Source organism: Magnolia sinica, chromosome 7 (genome assembly GCF_029962835.1).
Source record: "Magnolia sinica isolate HGM2019 chromosome 7, MsV1, whole genome shotgun sequence".
Taxonomy (NCBI): Eukaryota; Viridiplantae; Streptophyta; class Magnoliopsida; order Magnoliales; family Magnoliaceae; genus Magnolia; species Magnolia sinica.
The window spans coordinates 62,465,930-62,478,858 of record NC_080579.1 but is presented as its reverse complement, the minus strand read 5'-3'; the positions used below and the strand labels follow the sequence as shown (position 1 = coordinate 62,478,858).

The 12,929-nt window shown below is 37.8% G+C and overlaps 2 long non-coding RNA genes across 3 annotated transcripts; both read left to right on the top strand.

Annotated features, from left to right (window-relative positions):
• Positions 1 to 3,680: 3,680 nt before the first annotated feature.
• LOC131252096 (uncharacterized) lies at positions 3,681 to 6,393 on the top strand. 2 transcript variants are annotated; one of them, XR_009174175.1, is made up of 3 exons: positions 3,681 to 3,949; positions 5,388 to 5,547; positions 5,705 to 6,393. It is a non-coding gene; the product is annotated as an uncharacterized LOC131252096 (long non-coding RNA). The 2 variants fall into 2 exon arrangements; XR_009174176.1 differs by having other exon boundaries at positions 5,388 to 5,808; positions 6,022 to 6,393.
• A 1,375-nt stretch (positions 6,394 to 7,768) lies between these two features.
• Positions 7,769 to 9,277, top strand: LOC131252095 (uncharacterized). Its single transcript, XR_009174174.1, has 3 exons — positions 7,769 to 8,078; positions 8,179 to 8,240; positions 9,189 to 9,277. It is a non-coding gene; the product is annotated as an uncharacterized LOC131252095 (long non-coding RNA).
• Positions 9,278 to 12,929: the final 3,652 nt, after the last annotated feature.

Below are 12,929 nucleotides of genomic sequence, written 5' to 3'. Positions count from 1 at the left end.
TAGGTTTTGATCTTTTCTTATCATTTGATTTTTGAAAAACAACCCTCTTTTTACTCTAGAAAATCTTGTAAAACTTTTTCCCTAAAAGAGTCATATCATCTTTAGAATCAAAGTTTCTTGAGAAATACATTTAGAAGATCTAAGAGCGATAGATTTACCTTTAGGAGCTTTAAATTTTAACTCATAAGTTTGTAAAGAACCAACTAGTTCTTCTACCTCATATTATCCGTATCACGAAGTTCTTGGATCGCATTTACCTTAGATTTGAACTGTTCAGGAAGTGAGCGTAGTATCTTTGCACACACTTTACTTTCTGGGATTTTATCGCCAAGACCCCACATTGAGTTCACAATGTCATTTAATCTTGTGTAAAAGTCCATAAACATTTCATTTTCCTCCATATGAATTTTCTCAAATTTGGTTGTAAGGAGTTAGACCTTAGATTTCTTGACAATTGATTTACCCTCCTGTGTCATTTCTAAAATGTCCCAAGCTTGCTTTGCAGTATCACATGATATAATTCTTTGAACTCATCCGATGATAATGCGTAAGTGATTGCATTTAGTGCTTTTGCATTGGCACTACTCTCATTTTTCTGAAAAGTGGTCCATGAGAAATATGGTGTTACTCTCATTGATTTTGAACCATCAATACCAATCACTTCAGTGGTAGGTGGGTTCCATTCAGTCACTGTGGCTTGCCACACACTCTCATCCATTGATTTGAGGACGATCCTCATCCTTGCTTTCCAATAGGCATAGTTGGAGCCATCAAAGGGTGGAGGCCTAGAGACTGATAGGCTATCAAAATTTGACATCTTTTAAATAGCTTAGATCGTTAGCTCAGGAAATAAATCCAAATAAAAAGCAATAAGAGCGAGCTATTAAGCTTTGATACCACTTGAAATGGCATAATAATACGTCCTAGAGGGGGGAGGGGGGATGAGGGTAAATAGGACGATGCCAAAATAAAACATTAACAGTGGAATAAACGAATATGATAACCAAATAAAATAAATCAATTCACAATGCTGAAATAAAAGTAACCTCAATAAACAAGAATTGAAAGGTTGATACGAATTCAGTTCTAAGGACAACCTTACACCATAAAAACTAAGGGTTTATAGCAAGACAACCTTATTTCTTGAACGTCCTTTGTATCAAAAACTTAAACCGGAGAGGAAAAAATAAATAGCAAGGAATTGAAATAAATTGCAGGAATTTGAATCTAAATTATTACAACATTCTCAGAAATGTAAATTTTACAACATTCACATCCACACATACATTCCACAAATCTGAATGATAAAAGATATAAAACTTAAGCAAGCATTCAAACCACAAGACAAAGAATTATAGTGGTTCGCCTGTGTGTACACCAACTGTTCAACAACAGCCACACAGAATGCTACTCCACTTCTAATATCCTCACACAGGGGATATTAGTGTTTACTAACAATATAGGTTTCACGGGTTCACCTAAAACCTTCACAATTGTGTCTTTTTAACTTGGGCTTACACAATCCAAAAACCCACACTGTCTGAGTTTTCTAGTTCTCCTTAGATAACCACACAATGAGATTTTTCTGGCAAATCTCAAACAAAAACCAAAAAAATAGAAATTTTACATAAACGTAAAATACCTGGATTTGTCCTTTTTATAGTAGCCCGGTAGAACCAATCGAAGTAGATGTTCAAATCAACATTCAATGTCCAATACTCACTTTACAATGGTTCTAAGTTCTAATTGATTTTAGATTAAATCAAATGGGCTTAGCTCTATTTGATTTTGATTCCAAGAAGAAGGAATACAGTAATTCCTCTTTTCAAATAAGATTGGAATATAAGAATAAAATCAAATAAGAAAAGCTAACAAAAAGAATATTAAATATACACAATGTAGCTTAAAATGAAGAAACTTATCTCAGAGTGGAGGCTTGAATTTTCTTGAAATTAATCGATGAAAAATTTTGAAGTTCGTGTTCAATTTATAGATGAAAAGATCACGTCTACGACTAGTCTTAGGAACCCTTCGACTGCTCGTAGCTTCAACGACATTTTAAATTTTTAAGCGCGATCTTTGAAAACTGTTCTACGACTAGTCTCAGGGAGTCTACGACTGGTCGTGGACCACCTACGATCGGTCATAGCTAACCTAGGACTGGTCGTAGACAACCAGGCTTGGTTGCTAGAGTTTGAGTCATAGTTATAGGACTAGTTGAAGGTCGAGTCGTGACCTCCCTACGACCGGTCGAGTAGTCTCCAGGAGTAGTCGTAGAGTAACAAAAAAATTCTAAAAATCTTCAACAACTTAGGACTGGTCGTGGAATTTCTTAGACTAGTTGAACCAGTGCTAGGACTAGTCGAACAAGGTCCAGGACTAGTCTTAGAACAGACCAATTCATATAAATAGATTCATTTTGAATTATGTATTCGAAATGACCTACCCTAAGGTCAATCTAAGGTCTATCATACCTGGGACATGAAGTATGAACATTGAACTTCATCCTTTTAGATGTAGGTTGACCTTTGAACCTTATGAAGCTTGAGATCTCTATCTTGATATAGCTTGATCTTGAGATCTTCGAAAGCTTGAACTTAAACTTCATCTTGAGTTATACTTGAGTCTTGAAATGTACTCTTCTTATCGATGTAGCTCTGAACATTGATGCTTAAAGTACATGACTTTACATTTCTTGAAGCAGAGCACCGTACATGTCTTGAACCATTGTGATGCAGTGTGTTGATCATATATATATATATATCAACATACAAACACAAGACACAGATAGAGGTTTTGGCACAACAAAATTTGACAATAAAAGCAGCATGAGACTATAGCACTTACAGTGTCGTACAAAAACCATAGGTGGTTGAGCATCGCCTACTACCAAAAAATCGAGAAAAGGCTACGGACTTTGAAAGTTTTCTGCTACGGATATAAACCATAGCTATATTACTACAGTTTTAATCTGTAACAAAAAGCTACAATGTCCTCTGCATCATAACTAAAGATTGACGCTGTATAGGGGCTCTATAGGGTTCACTACAGTGTGTATGTTTTATCTACTTCGTTTCAGGCATGCATGTAAAAAAGATAGTAGATCGAAGGCTTAAGTTGACCACATCATAAGAAATAGTAGAGATTAAGCACCTACCATTGATTTGTGGCGTGGTCCACTTGGGATTTCGATCTGCCTCATTTTTTTGATGATTTCATAAAAATAACACTCAAAATGAATGGATGGTGTCCACGGAGTGCCCAACAGGACCATCTGTTTACGCTCCGTCCCGTGCCTGAAAAAATCCCCCCATGCCCAAAAAGATTCCGCACCCAAATAACAAAAAAAACCCTACCCTTTTCCCCCACCCTCTCACGCCTCCCTCTCTCTCTCTCTCTCTTGTTGAATCTTTCCTCTTCCAGCAACCCACATCCCACATCCCACATCCCTTAGCTTCTCTCATCTTCCCGCAATTACAAACCTCATCAAAGCACTAGATTCTCTCTATCTCTCTCCCTAAGAACTTCCATTCATTTGGGCCCTTTGTTTTTTCTCATTGACCTTAAAACGATTTGGGTTTTTCTTTTTTATCTGAAACCATATCTGTTATTTTTTTTTATTCTTTTGATTTTTTTTGTTTTATTTTTGTAATTTAAAAAATTTGTTTGTGTAATTGTTGTCTATCTAAGAATTTCCTTTGATTTGGTTTTTCTTTTCATTCTTGAAATCACATCTGCTTTTTTTTTTTCTCATTTTTTAGGTTTTGTAATTCTTTGAAATCTCTCTCTCTCTCTCTCTCTCTCTCTCTCTCTCTCTCTCTCTCTTGTTGGGTATTTGTGGGAAGTGGTGGGCCTTTTCACCCTATAGAAATAGAAATCCATGATCAACTGCACTTCATGGATCCATCTTCAACTCAATCTAATCCCTCTATTGAAGACGATGAATCAGGTACATTCCATCTCTCTCTCTCTCCCTCTCTCTCTCTCTCTCTCTCTCTCTCTCTCTCTCTCTCTCTCTCTCTCTCTCTCTCTCTCTCTCTCTCCATATATATACATATATATTGATTTTTATTTTTATTTTTATTTTATTTCTTGTTGTGGATATTTTGATCTGATTGATGAAGTTAGGTGTTTCTTGGAATTTTAGTACGTGTGAGAAAATTCCTGGTTTGGTTTTTTTTTTCTTTTTTTTATGTTAAAAATACAAGCAATCTTAGGCTACATATTCTAGAGGAGTGAAATGATTGGGGACGAGAGTTATTTAATACTCTATGTGATGATTGTAGGTTTTCTTTAGTTTAAACATTTTTTATTTTACTATCCAGAAAACCTTTTTACCCATGATTACTCTTATTATATGTGATCACAAAAATCTTATTTTTCTTGTCAATCTATCACTTGTGTAGAACATCCAAAAATCAGTAGGGTCCACTAACTGGTGTTACCTAGCTAAGTAAATAGGTCAACCTGATTTTTACAGTAGGTGATATTTAGTGGGGTCCATCTTTTCATAAGTGGGATGTTAGCAAACATGACAAGTTGGTGGGAAGGAGGGGACTGTGTGAATCATTTCTCCTATTCATTATGAAGGGAAAAAAACCATTCACTAAGTTAGGAATTGTGTATGGGATAGATCCAAGGATTTGCGCTTCTAATTTACGATTTCTCAAATTTTGTATCTTTAAATGTTTTAATCATGCGTTTGCTTACACCATTGAAAAAAAATAAATCATGTGTTTGCATATAAGGCGAGGGTGATTTATAGCTTGTGGACATGCTCTTGCTTCTTCTCATTTAGGCACACATACACACATCCATCCACATATATATATATATATATATATATATATATATATATATATATATATATATATATATATATATATATATATATATATATGGATGGCTATAGCAAAAGAATGTAATTTGAGAGCGAGTGATATGTATCGATTTTCAAGAGGCAAAACTAGGTTTTTGAGATGATTTTATTTGTTTCTTTTTTGATATTTACGTTTGTTGATTATTTTTCCATGAATTTGGTACTTCAATAAGTAAAAAATACAAGATATACTTAACTAATTGCACAAAGTCGTCAGCTGATGGAAACTGGTGCAAATGGAAGGAATGCAGCTATACATTTTAACATGACAGTCAGTTGACTTAGGAGCTCACAAACAAAAGCCATGACCTGATTAAATTTTCTAAATTTTGCAAATTTTAGAAAATATATGAGAAGGTTTTCACTAGTTCTGATATTTTTCTCTTATCATTAGATTATTTATTTATTGTCTTTTGAAAGACATCTTTTTCTCTTGTTATTTGATTGGATAGTGCCATCTTTTTTCAAAGCATAAACTGTCATTGATTTTCTTTTATCCTTACTATAGGTATGATTGCCAATGAGCTCAGATTCATAAATTAATGGATGGTTTTGTTCAAGTCTTTTCATGAAATGGCGAAGAAACAACATCTAGATTTCCAAATTTGGTGAATATAGTTAAGGAATCATGTAAGCCTACTGCCATGACTTTCATACTGGATGCAGAGGTAACACATTATTTTGTTTGGATGTGTTCTTTAGTTCTATTTGGAGTCATTCAATTTGAAATTACTGCATTAGAGTTTTTTTTTTTTTTTAAATAGAGTATATATTGGAGTAAATTGTAGTGATAAATAATCCATCATTTTTTTGGTCGTTAGGTAGTTGCAGTAGATAGAAAGAATAGAAACAAGCTGATGGCCTTCCAATAACTATCCTCGCGAGAGAGAGGGAGTAAAATGTCCTAAATTACAATGGATAGCATAAAGGTGGAGTTTAAATTCTAATTTTTGATACTCATTCAAATTTGTTGTACTGCTCAAGTTGTTTATATTCTCAAACTTAATCCTCACTGTCCTTTCACTGAGGTCAATGCTAGAATGATTTCTTTATCAGTCAATAATTTGTTTTAAGATTAGAGGCTTATTTGTGTTAAACCACATCTGGAATTTGTCGCAGACTAATATTCGTTCCATTCGCAGCAAGCCAAATATGCGTTATGTTGAAACTCTTGGAAGGTTTTTTTTGAGGAAGTCAGATTAAGTTGAATCTATAGTCCGTGCATGTGCCCATAAGTCTTATATCTCTGTTTCCTTTAATTGCTCTTTTTTTTGTCTTTGTGCCAAACAGTTCACCATTCAGATGCATAAGCCAATCAAATTATCATTGGCTTATGGATCTAGTGCATGCATGTCACATGTGCAGCAATGACATGGGGCATGGTACCTCCCATGCCTCCAATAGCACTGGATCTAGTCCCTTTCTGGTTACTTGAGTGTGAATTTCACACAATTTTTCTTGGTGCACTCCATCTTGACTCATGTGTTTATTGTCTCATTTGAATTTTCTTTTATCAGCAGAGTTTTTAAGCGGTAGTGGGTCTGAATAGAAGTGGTAAAAGCAACGTCATAGATGCAATGCTCTTTGTATTTAGAAAATGAGCTAAGCAGGTAAGCTCCATTTATATGTGGGAATCTAATCAGGGTCATAGATGCAATGCTCTTTATATTGATTTGTTGCAAAACTTTCATTTTGTACACTTCTTAGCTGTAGAATCTGACTTTGAATTACCCTTCATTCATATGCTTTATATTTCAAATTTCATATAAAGCATATGAATCAGTTTATCTATTCACTCAATAAACAATCACAGTTCTTTTCCACACCAAGGAGAAGTGTTAACTTTCAGATATTAAAACAAGCCTCACAAAACGATGCCAAACACATGCTAGCACTTGAGCCACACATCAGGTGGGCCCCATTGTTGAAATGACCTATCCAAGAAATCAGGCTGATTCAATCATCATTTGGACCACATGCATATGTTGCATGCAGCCCATTGGCAATCTTTAGACTAGATCATCTACACGGTTGGACCACCTGGTGTGGGCTCGTATGTGCTATAGATGGTCCAAGTTGGCACATGTAGCTCTTCAGAAGTGTAATTGAGCAGATGGAAGTGATAAAGAAAATAATGACATGAATACAGGAGTTCATCAAACACCGAGAGAAGGATAATCAGAATGTATTGAAGATGCCCAACTTGGATAAAACTAGTCAGGATAAGGACAATAAATCCTGTAAATAGAACGGGTCTAAGATAGCTAAAGTCCTTGCCCTTCTTTGTAGCCAAGAAAGTATAGCCAGTCAAGGCAGAAACCACAACTGATGTTAAAATCAATGCCTCAAGCACGATTCTTCCTGCAATACCAATAAGGAAAGAACCGAATATCCATAAATATTAATTACATATTATAATATAAAGGTTTGCTAATTCAAAAACATGTGTAGATCCCAACACCCATGACATGCTACCACAAGAATCAAGCTGGCATCTGCATGGAGCATCCAAGCTGTCAATGTTAGGTGGACTCCACCTTTTAAGATGCCCTGGTCCAGAAACCAGGCCAGTCCACTCAGTGTAATGAAAAAAAGATGGATAGCTAAAGAACTTGCCAAGTTTTTCTAGCCATCCATTTGTTTATTACATTGTGGCCCCACCTGATGAGTAGACTAGAGAGAGACTGTTGGGTCCAGTCGCATATGACGTGAGGTAAATCTCATGGATTGCTAGGATGTTGCACACATGTGCTATGTTGGGACATGTGGGCGAGTTTAGAGGGCCTGGAATCTACATGCATGAGGAACTTGGAAACCTCTATAATATAAATTAATTTAGAGAAAGAGAATTATAGATCAAAGGGGGATATGATCAAAACCTTTTGTGTTAGCATAGGCAATTCCAGTGCTTATGCTCAGGCAAAGTGTGAACAATCCAAGGAATATAAAATTCAATGGATGACTCTGCCGATATGAATACAAGGGGCACAACACTACACATTGGAGAGTATGAGGTATGTTAACTACTTGCTGATTGGATGTTAGAAGACATTCCATGAAGATGAAATTAATTTAGCATGCAAAGTATTAGACAAAATATTTGGACTTTTCTTAAAATGTGTAAATTATTTGGGAAGCCTGGCCTGCATCCATATGGATGGGACAGGAGGTTGGATGAAACAAATGTTTATCTAAGCAGGTAAGCTCCATTCATATGCTTTATATGAAAATTGAAATATTTCTGGATTACTAGTTTTTCCTATTATTTATTCAAGTTCTTGTTTTTTCTATTTTTGTAGCTCAATTGGTTTTCTTCAAAAATGGTGAAGGGAAAGTGATATGTATCCTTGTCATGGTGGCGGTATGTTCACTCATTGGCGTTATCTTTTGTGTTACATCTCTCAAGTTAATATAAGGTGTCTCAAATTGATTGCAAAATTCACATGCTAAATCAAATGATCAAGTTTAAAAATTAATTTGGCTAGATTGTTCGGTTCATGCTCAAGTGCTCAATTGCAACTGAATATTCTATATTGAGATATCGTTGATACGTGTCGCATGTATCGATGATATTCAGGAATATTTGTAAATGGGCAATGCAATATTTTGAGATATATCAATGTATGGCTGCAACACAGAGTATGTCTAATATCCCCCTTTTTTTTTTTTTTTTAAAAAGAAAAAAGAAAAAGAGAAAAGAAGCAATTGTCTGTATTGGAAAAATGCTTTTTTATCTTCATTGATATATAGAGGACATGGTCCTCTTTGGGAGTTTGTTAGTTTTCTTCTATCGTACTTCCAGGAGTGACCCATTACTGGTAGATTTTTCTTTAGGTTTTCTTCACATTGAGCCCACTTGATGCACATGTCAGACTTCCCATGCAAGTAGTAGGCCAGTAGTGTGGCCTTGTGTGAGGTGCATGTGGGCTTAACAAGCTGCTTTATTAGTTACTTCATTTTTCTTTTCTTTAAAAGTTGCCAATTATAGGCACTTTCATCTCTCTTCATATTTTCAGTTTTACCACTCTTGATTCCTTTTCCATTTTCAATTTTTCATCACTTGACTAATGCTATGGTATTTGATTCTTATAATAAGGTATGTATGAATCATCTGCAGGTGTTTTTAAACTTGTTCTACTTCTGTGGAATGTGTGGTGTAGTGAATGATTGCTTGCTTCAATGGTACTTTAGCAATGTATGAACGTTGTTTAGAGCATTAATTCAGTTTACATCAAGGAAATTTTATGTTGTCCTTCCATTTAGTTTTCATCCTTCTTCAATTGACTGATTCTTTATTTTTATGTTGTAGAGTCCTCTAGTGGTGGTTCATCCTCGAATGTAATTATAGAAGACGCACATGAGAAGTTATCAGTATAGTCGTCGGATGTGCAAGTGGACTATTGATACTCGCATCCATTTTCGACCTATGTTGGATGAAGGATGCACCTGGCCATATGCAAGTGCACATAGACTCACGAAGATTTGTATTTTCAGCATTATTGTAATTGTAATTGAATTGAATGAATGAAGGATTGTAATTGATTCATTATTGAATGAATGATTGTAATTGACTGATTAACTAAATGAATGAATGAATGATTATGCAGGTGGTAATTGAATGAATGATTATAATTTCTTTTAAATGTAGGCAATAGCTACGGATATTGATCGTAGTTGTTAATCTTACAATCGTAGCTGTTATTAAACTGCATATTGCTACGGATGCAGGACCACTTTCAGCTGCAAATACTATCCATAGCTGTAAGTACTTTTAACTACAGAACTTATTGTTACGGATTATATTTGTAGCTATTTTAATCTATAGCTATGGATTAAATTCATAGCCATAGGTTTTAGACCTATTATTACGACACCTACGACTACGGTCGTGCTACGAACTAAAACCGTAGCCATCGTTATTTAGCTACGGATTTTATTTGTAGCCTCTACCCTATTTTCTGGTAGTGGCCTTGGGCTCATAGCAGAATTAGTGTATCCACAAAACAATCGAGGGTTGCCTGTAGCCCTTGGATGGTCAATTGACTCTCTCGATAGAAAGCTTTCATTCTTTCTAAAAGATAATGAATCCCTGGATCACCATCCAAGGGATTTTGCTCCATACTGTCATTATTTACCATCGGTCCAAGGGAAATCCTCACTCTGATACCAGACTAATGTAAGGATGGGCATGATGAGATCGATCACCATTTTCTTTAAGGGTATAAGTACTGTGAATCCATGGAGCTTCTCTGGAATCCTCACAGAGATTCCTCTCATCCACGAGGAGAGATAGAAAATAGAAATAAATTCTAAATAAATCTGAAACAAATTGATTGATTAAAAAATGAGTTTACAATCCCTTAAATAGTGATATGAACCCCAGGATGAAGTTTCAGAATCAAAATATAACTCAAACTCCCTACAATCGTGACTTACTATAAATAGTAAACTTACTATTTATAAACGGTCATAATTTTTGTTGTTGTTGAAATTTACGCATCCATGTTAGACTTGTTGAGTACTTGTAAGAACCAATCAACAATGGGGACCCTGGCTATGGCAGGGGGAGCCTCCGATGCTTAAGTTATAACTAGGGATATGAGTCAAGTTAAGTTTGGGTTTTTGTGCAAATGGGGTCTTTATTTATAGCTTCAGTTACACAGATGGAAAACTTCCCCACTCGGTAGGTGCATATCATATAAGGGATCTTCTTCCTAACTTGTCGCCCTTATCTTTCCGAGATCTCATGCGAGGATCTCGGGGAAATCTTGCTGTAACAACATCTCCAAGTGGTCGACCTCTGAGGAGTTCAAGATTAATGACTGATTCTGACATCATAGGCGGGTCGTCGAGGTCCGTGGTCGGCCTTCGATGACCGAGGTTGACCTCGAAGTCAAGTTGGTTGAGTTCCCATGGATTGAGCAAAATTAATGATCGTGGTCGAGATCCTCCCTTAAGGTCGAGTGGGTACACAGTCTCTAGTTACGATAGTGGGGTGTTAGCTGAATACCCCATTGCGGTTGGTCCTTAGGCCGATCGTGAGGGCAATGCTTGGCAGCAGAGACCAAGTTAATGTCCTCTTTCATGGTTTACCTTTCTTTTATGTTGGTCGATGCTCGACTTGGATAAGAGTTCAGTCGGTGGCAAGGGGTCGAGCTCTTACTCAACCTCCATTACTTACATTATGCACTCTTCTATTCCGGATGTTCTAGTCATCCCATCGTTACCCATAATAGTAGCCCCCTACTTCCAAGTGCTCTTTAGAGGCTTGGGAAGTACATGCGCTATAGGGTATCGCTTGAGTGTAAGATCTCATGCGTAAGTGGTCGGAGGACAGAAGGTTTCATTATCATGATAGAAAGGTGGCGGGCGTGGGAACCAAAGTGGATTCACTAATGATAGTCGAGTAGATCGAGGTGGCACATATTGCGACATCCTTTCATTTTCGAACATGTAATGGGGTGACACCTGTATTCGCCTCGGTGCTCGAACCCGTCCATGAACTGGGGGTGCCACGTGGTCCACGCAGTGTGCGTGCGTATGTCGCATCATCTCCTCACATCTCGTCATTAATGGATCGACCATGGCATTAGTTTAAAAGGAGGGTGGAGCGCCTTGCCCTCATTTTCTCCTTGCCTTCAACTACTCAGATCTCGTCTTTGCTTCTCCACCAGACCAGGTGATTTTCGGTAAGTCAAAAATCCCCTTGTTATAGCTTTTTCAGTCTGTTCTTCCTCTTTTTCAACTTTCCTCCTTCTATTTGTACTCTACCTGGGATGCCATACCTCTCAGATAGGTGGTCAGTGTTAGGAGGATTTCATGGTGAATCTAAGCCCACCACTGAGGACTCTCGACTAAATAGACCCTCCCCTCCTTGCTCTCCAATACCGGAGGGTGAGGAGGCGAAGACTCCTCTCTCGCTAACTAGACTGGATGTCCCACTGATTGTGGGACCCCAGGGGGGGACCTTGGGGTCTGTCTTAAGGGATGCCGACCTGATTAGGGTCAGGTCAGAGTATCATAGTCTCGAGTCGATGCTGCTTCTAGCGCATGAACTAAGGGAGCTCCCATGCCATCTTTACGAGGGAGAGGTAGCCATATATATAATGGCTATGTAGTGTGGTCTTTGGCTCCCTCTAGATCACATAGTACAAGGAGTCACCGCTGCTCTGAAGTTGGCCCTAGGCTAGTTGATTCAAATGCCTGGAGGGCATTGTTCTGGAGTTATGTTCTCTTTAACAGCTCGGACACCCTAAGCGGTCCGTGGGTGAGCTCCTGTACTTGTACAGGGTGAAGGCCAGCCCTACACATCTAGGCAGGTATTACTTTTCAGCTTAGGCAAACCAAGGCCATGCACTCATCACCGACAACCCTTCTTCTAATAAAGGGAAAAAGAATAAGTTGTTCTTCGCACTGGGGGAGTGGGTAGCCCTAGCGAGCAGTGTTCCCACCAAATTCGCTAATCTAGGTCGGGAGTTGTCGAGTTTTACAAGATAAGTCAGAGTATGTATGCTTTTATTTACCGATTGGTGTTTATATGCATGTAGGCCTTCCTTATTCACAACCCGGGCTTTGTTCGTGTCAACTCCAGCAAATTACTCGTGCAAGGCTACAGGGTGTTGCTGAGAGGAGTTAGAAGAGACTGATCACTCAGTCCATTTATCAGAACGACCTTTCTTTAGTTACTCCCGGACTGATAGGTATGATGTTCTTAGTTGAGCTCTTCACTTTTATATTTGAGATTTCATCCTACATTTGACTTGGTTCTCTTTATGTAGATATGTTTGATCGTCCTCACCCTGCGAAGAAGGTGAGGCTCCCTCCTCTAGCCAAGATGGAACGGATAAAGAAAGTTATAAAGAAGGGAGGGTGCCCCTCCCTCAGCTAGCCGAGGTGGGACGTTTGACGGTGTGGCGGGCAAGCACACTCCTATTGTTGGAGTCCCGACCACCAATGAATAGTTCATGGTGGCCATAGAGGAGGCGTTCCTCGAGGCCTCTGTTCATGTCGTCTCTCCTCCACCGGTGGCGGCTAGGGAGGTGGTCAACTT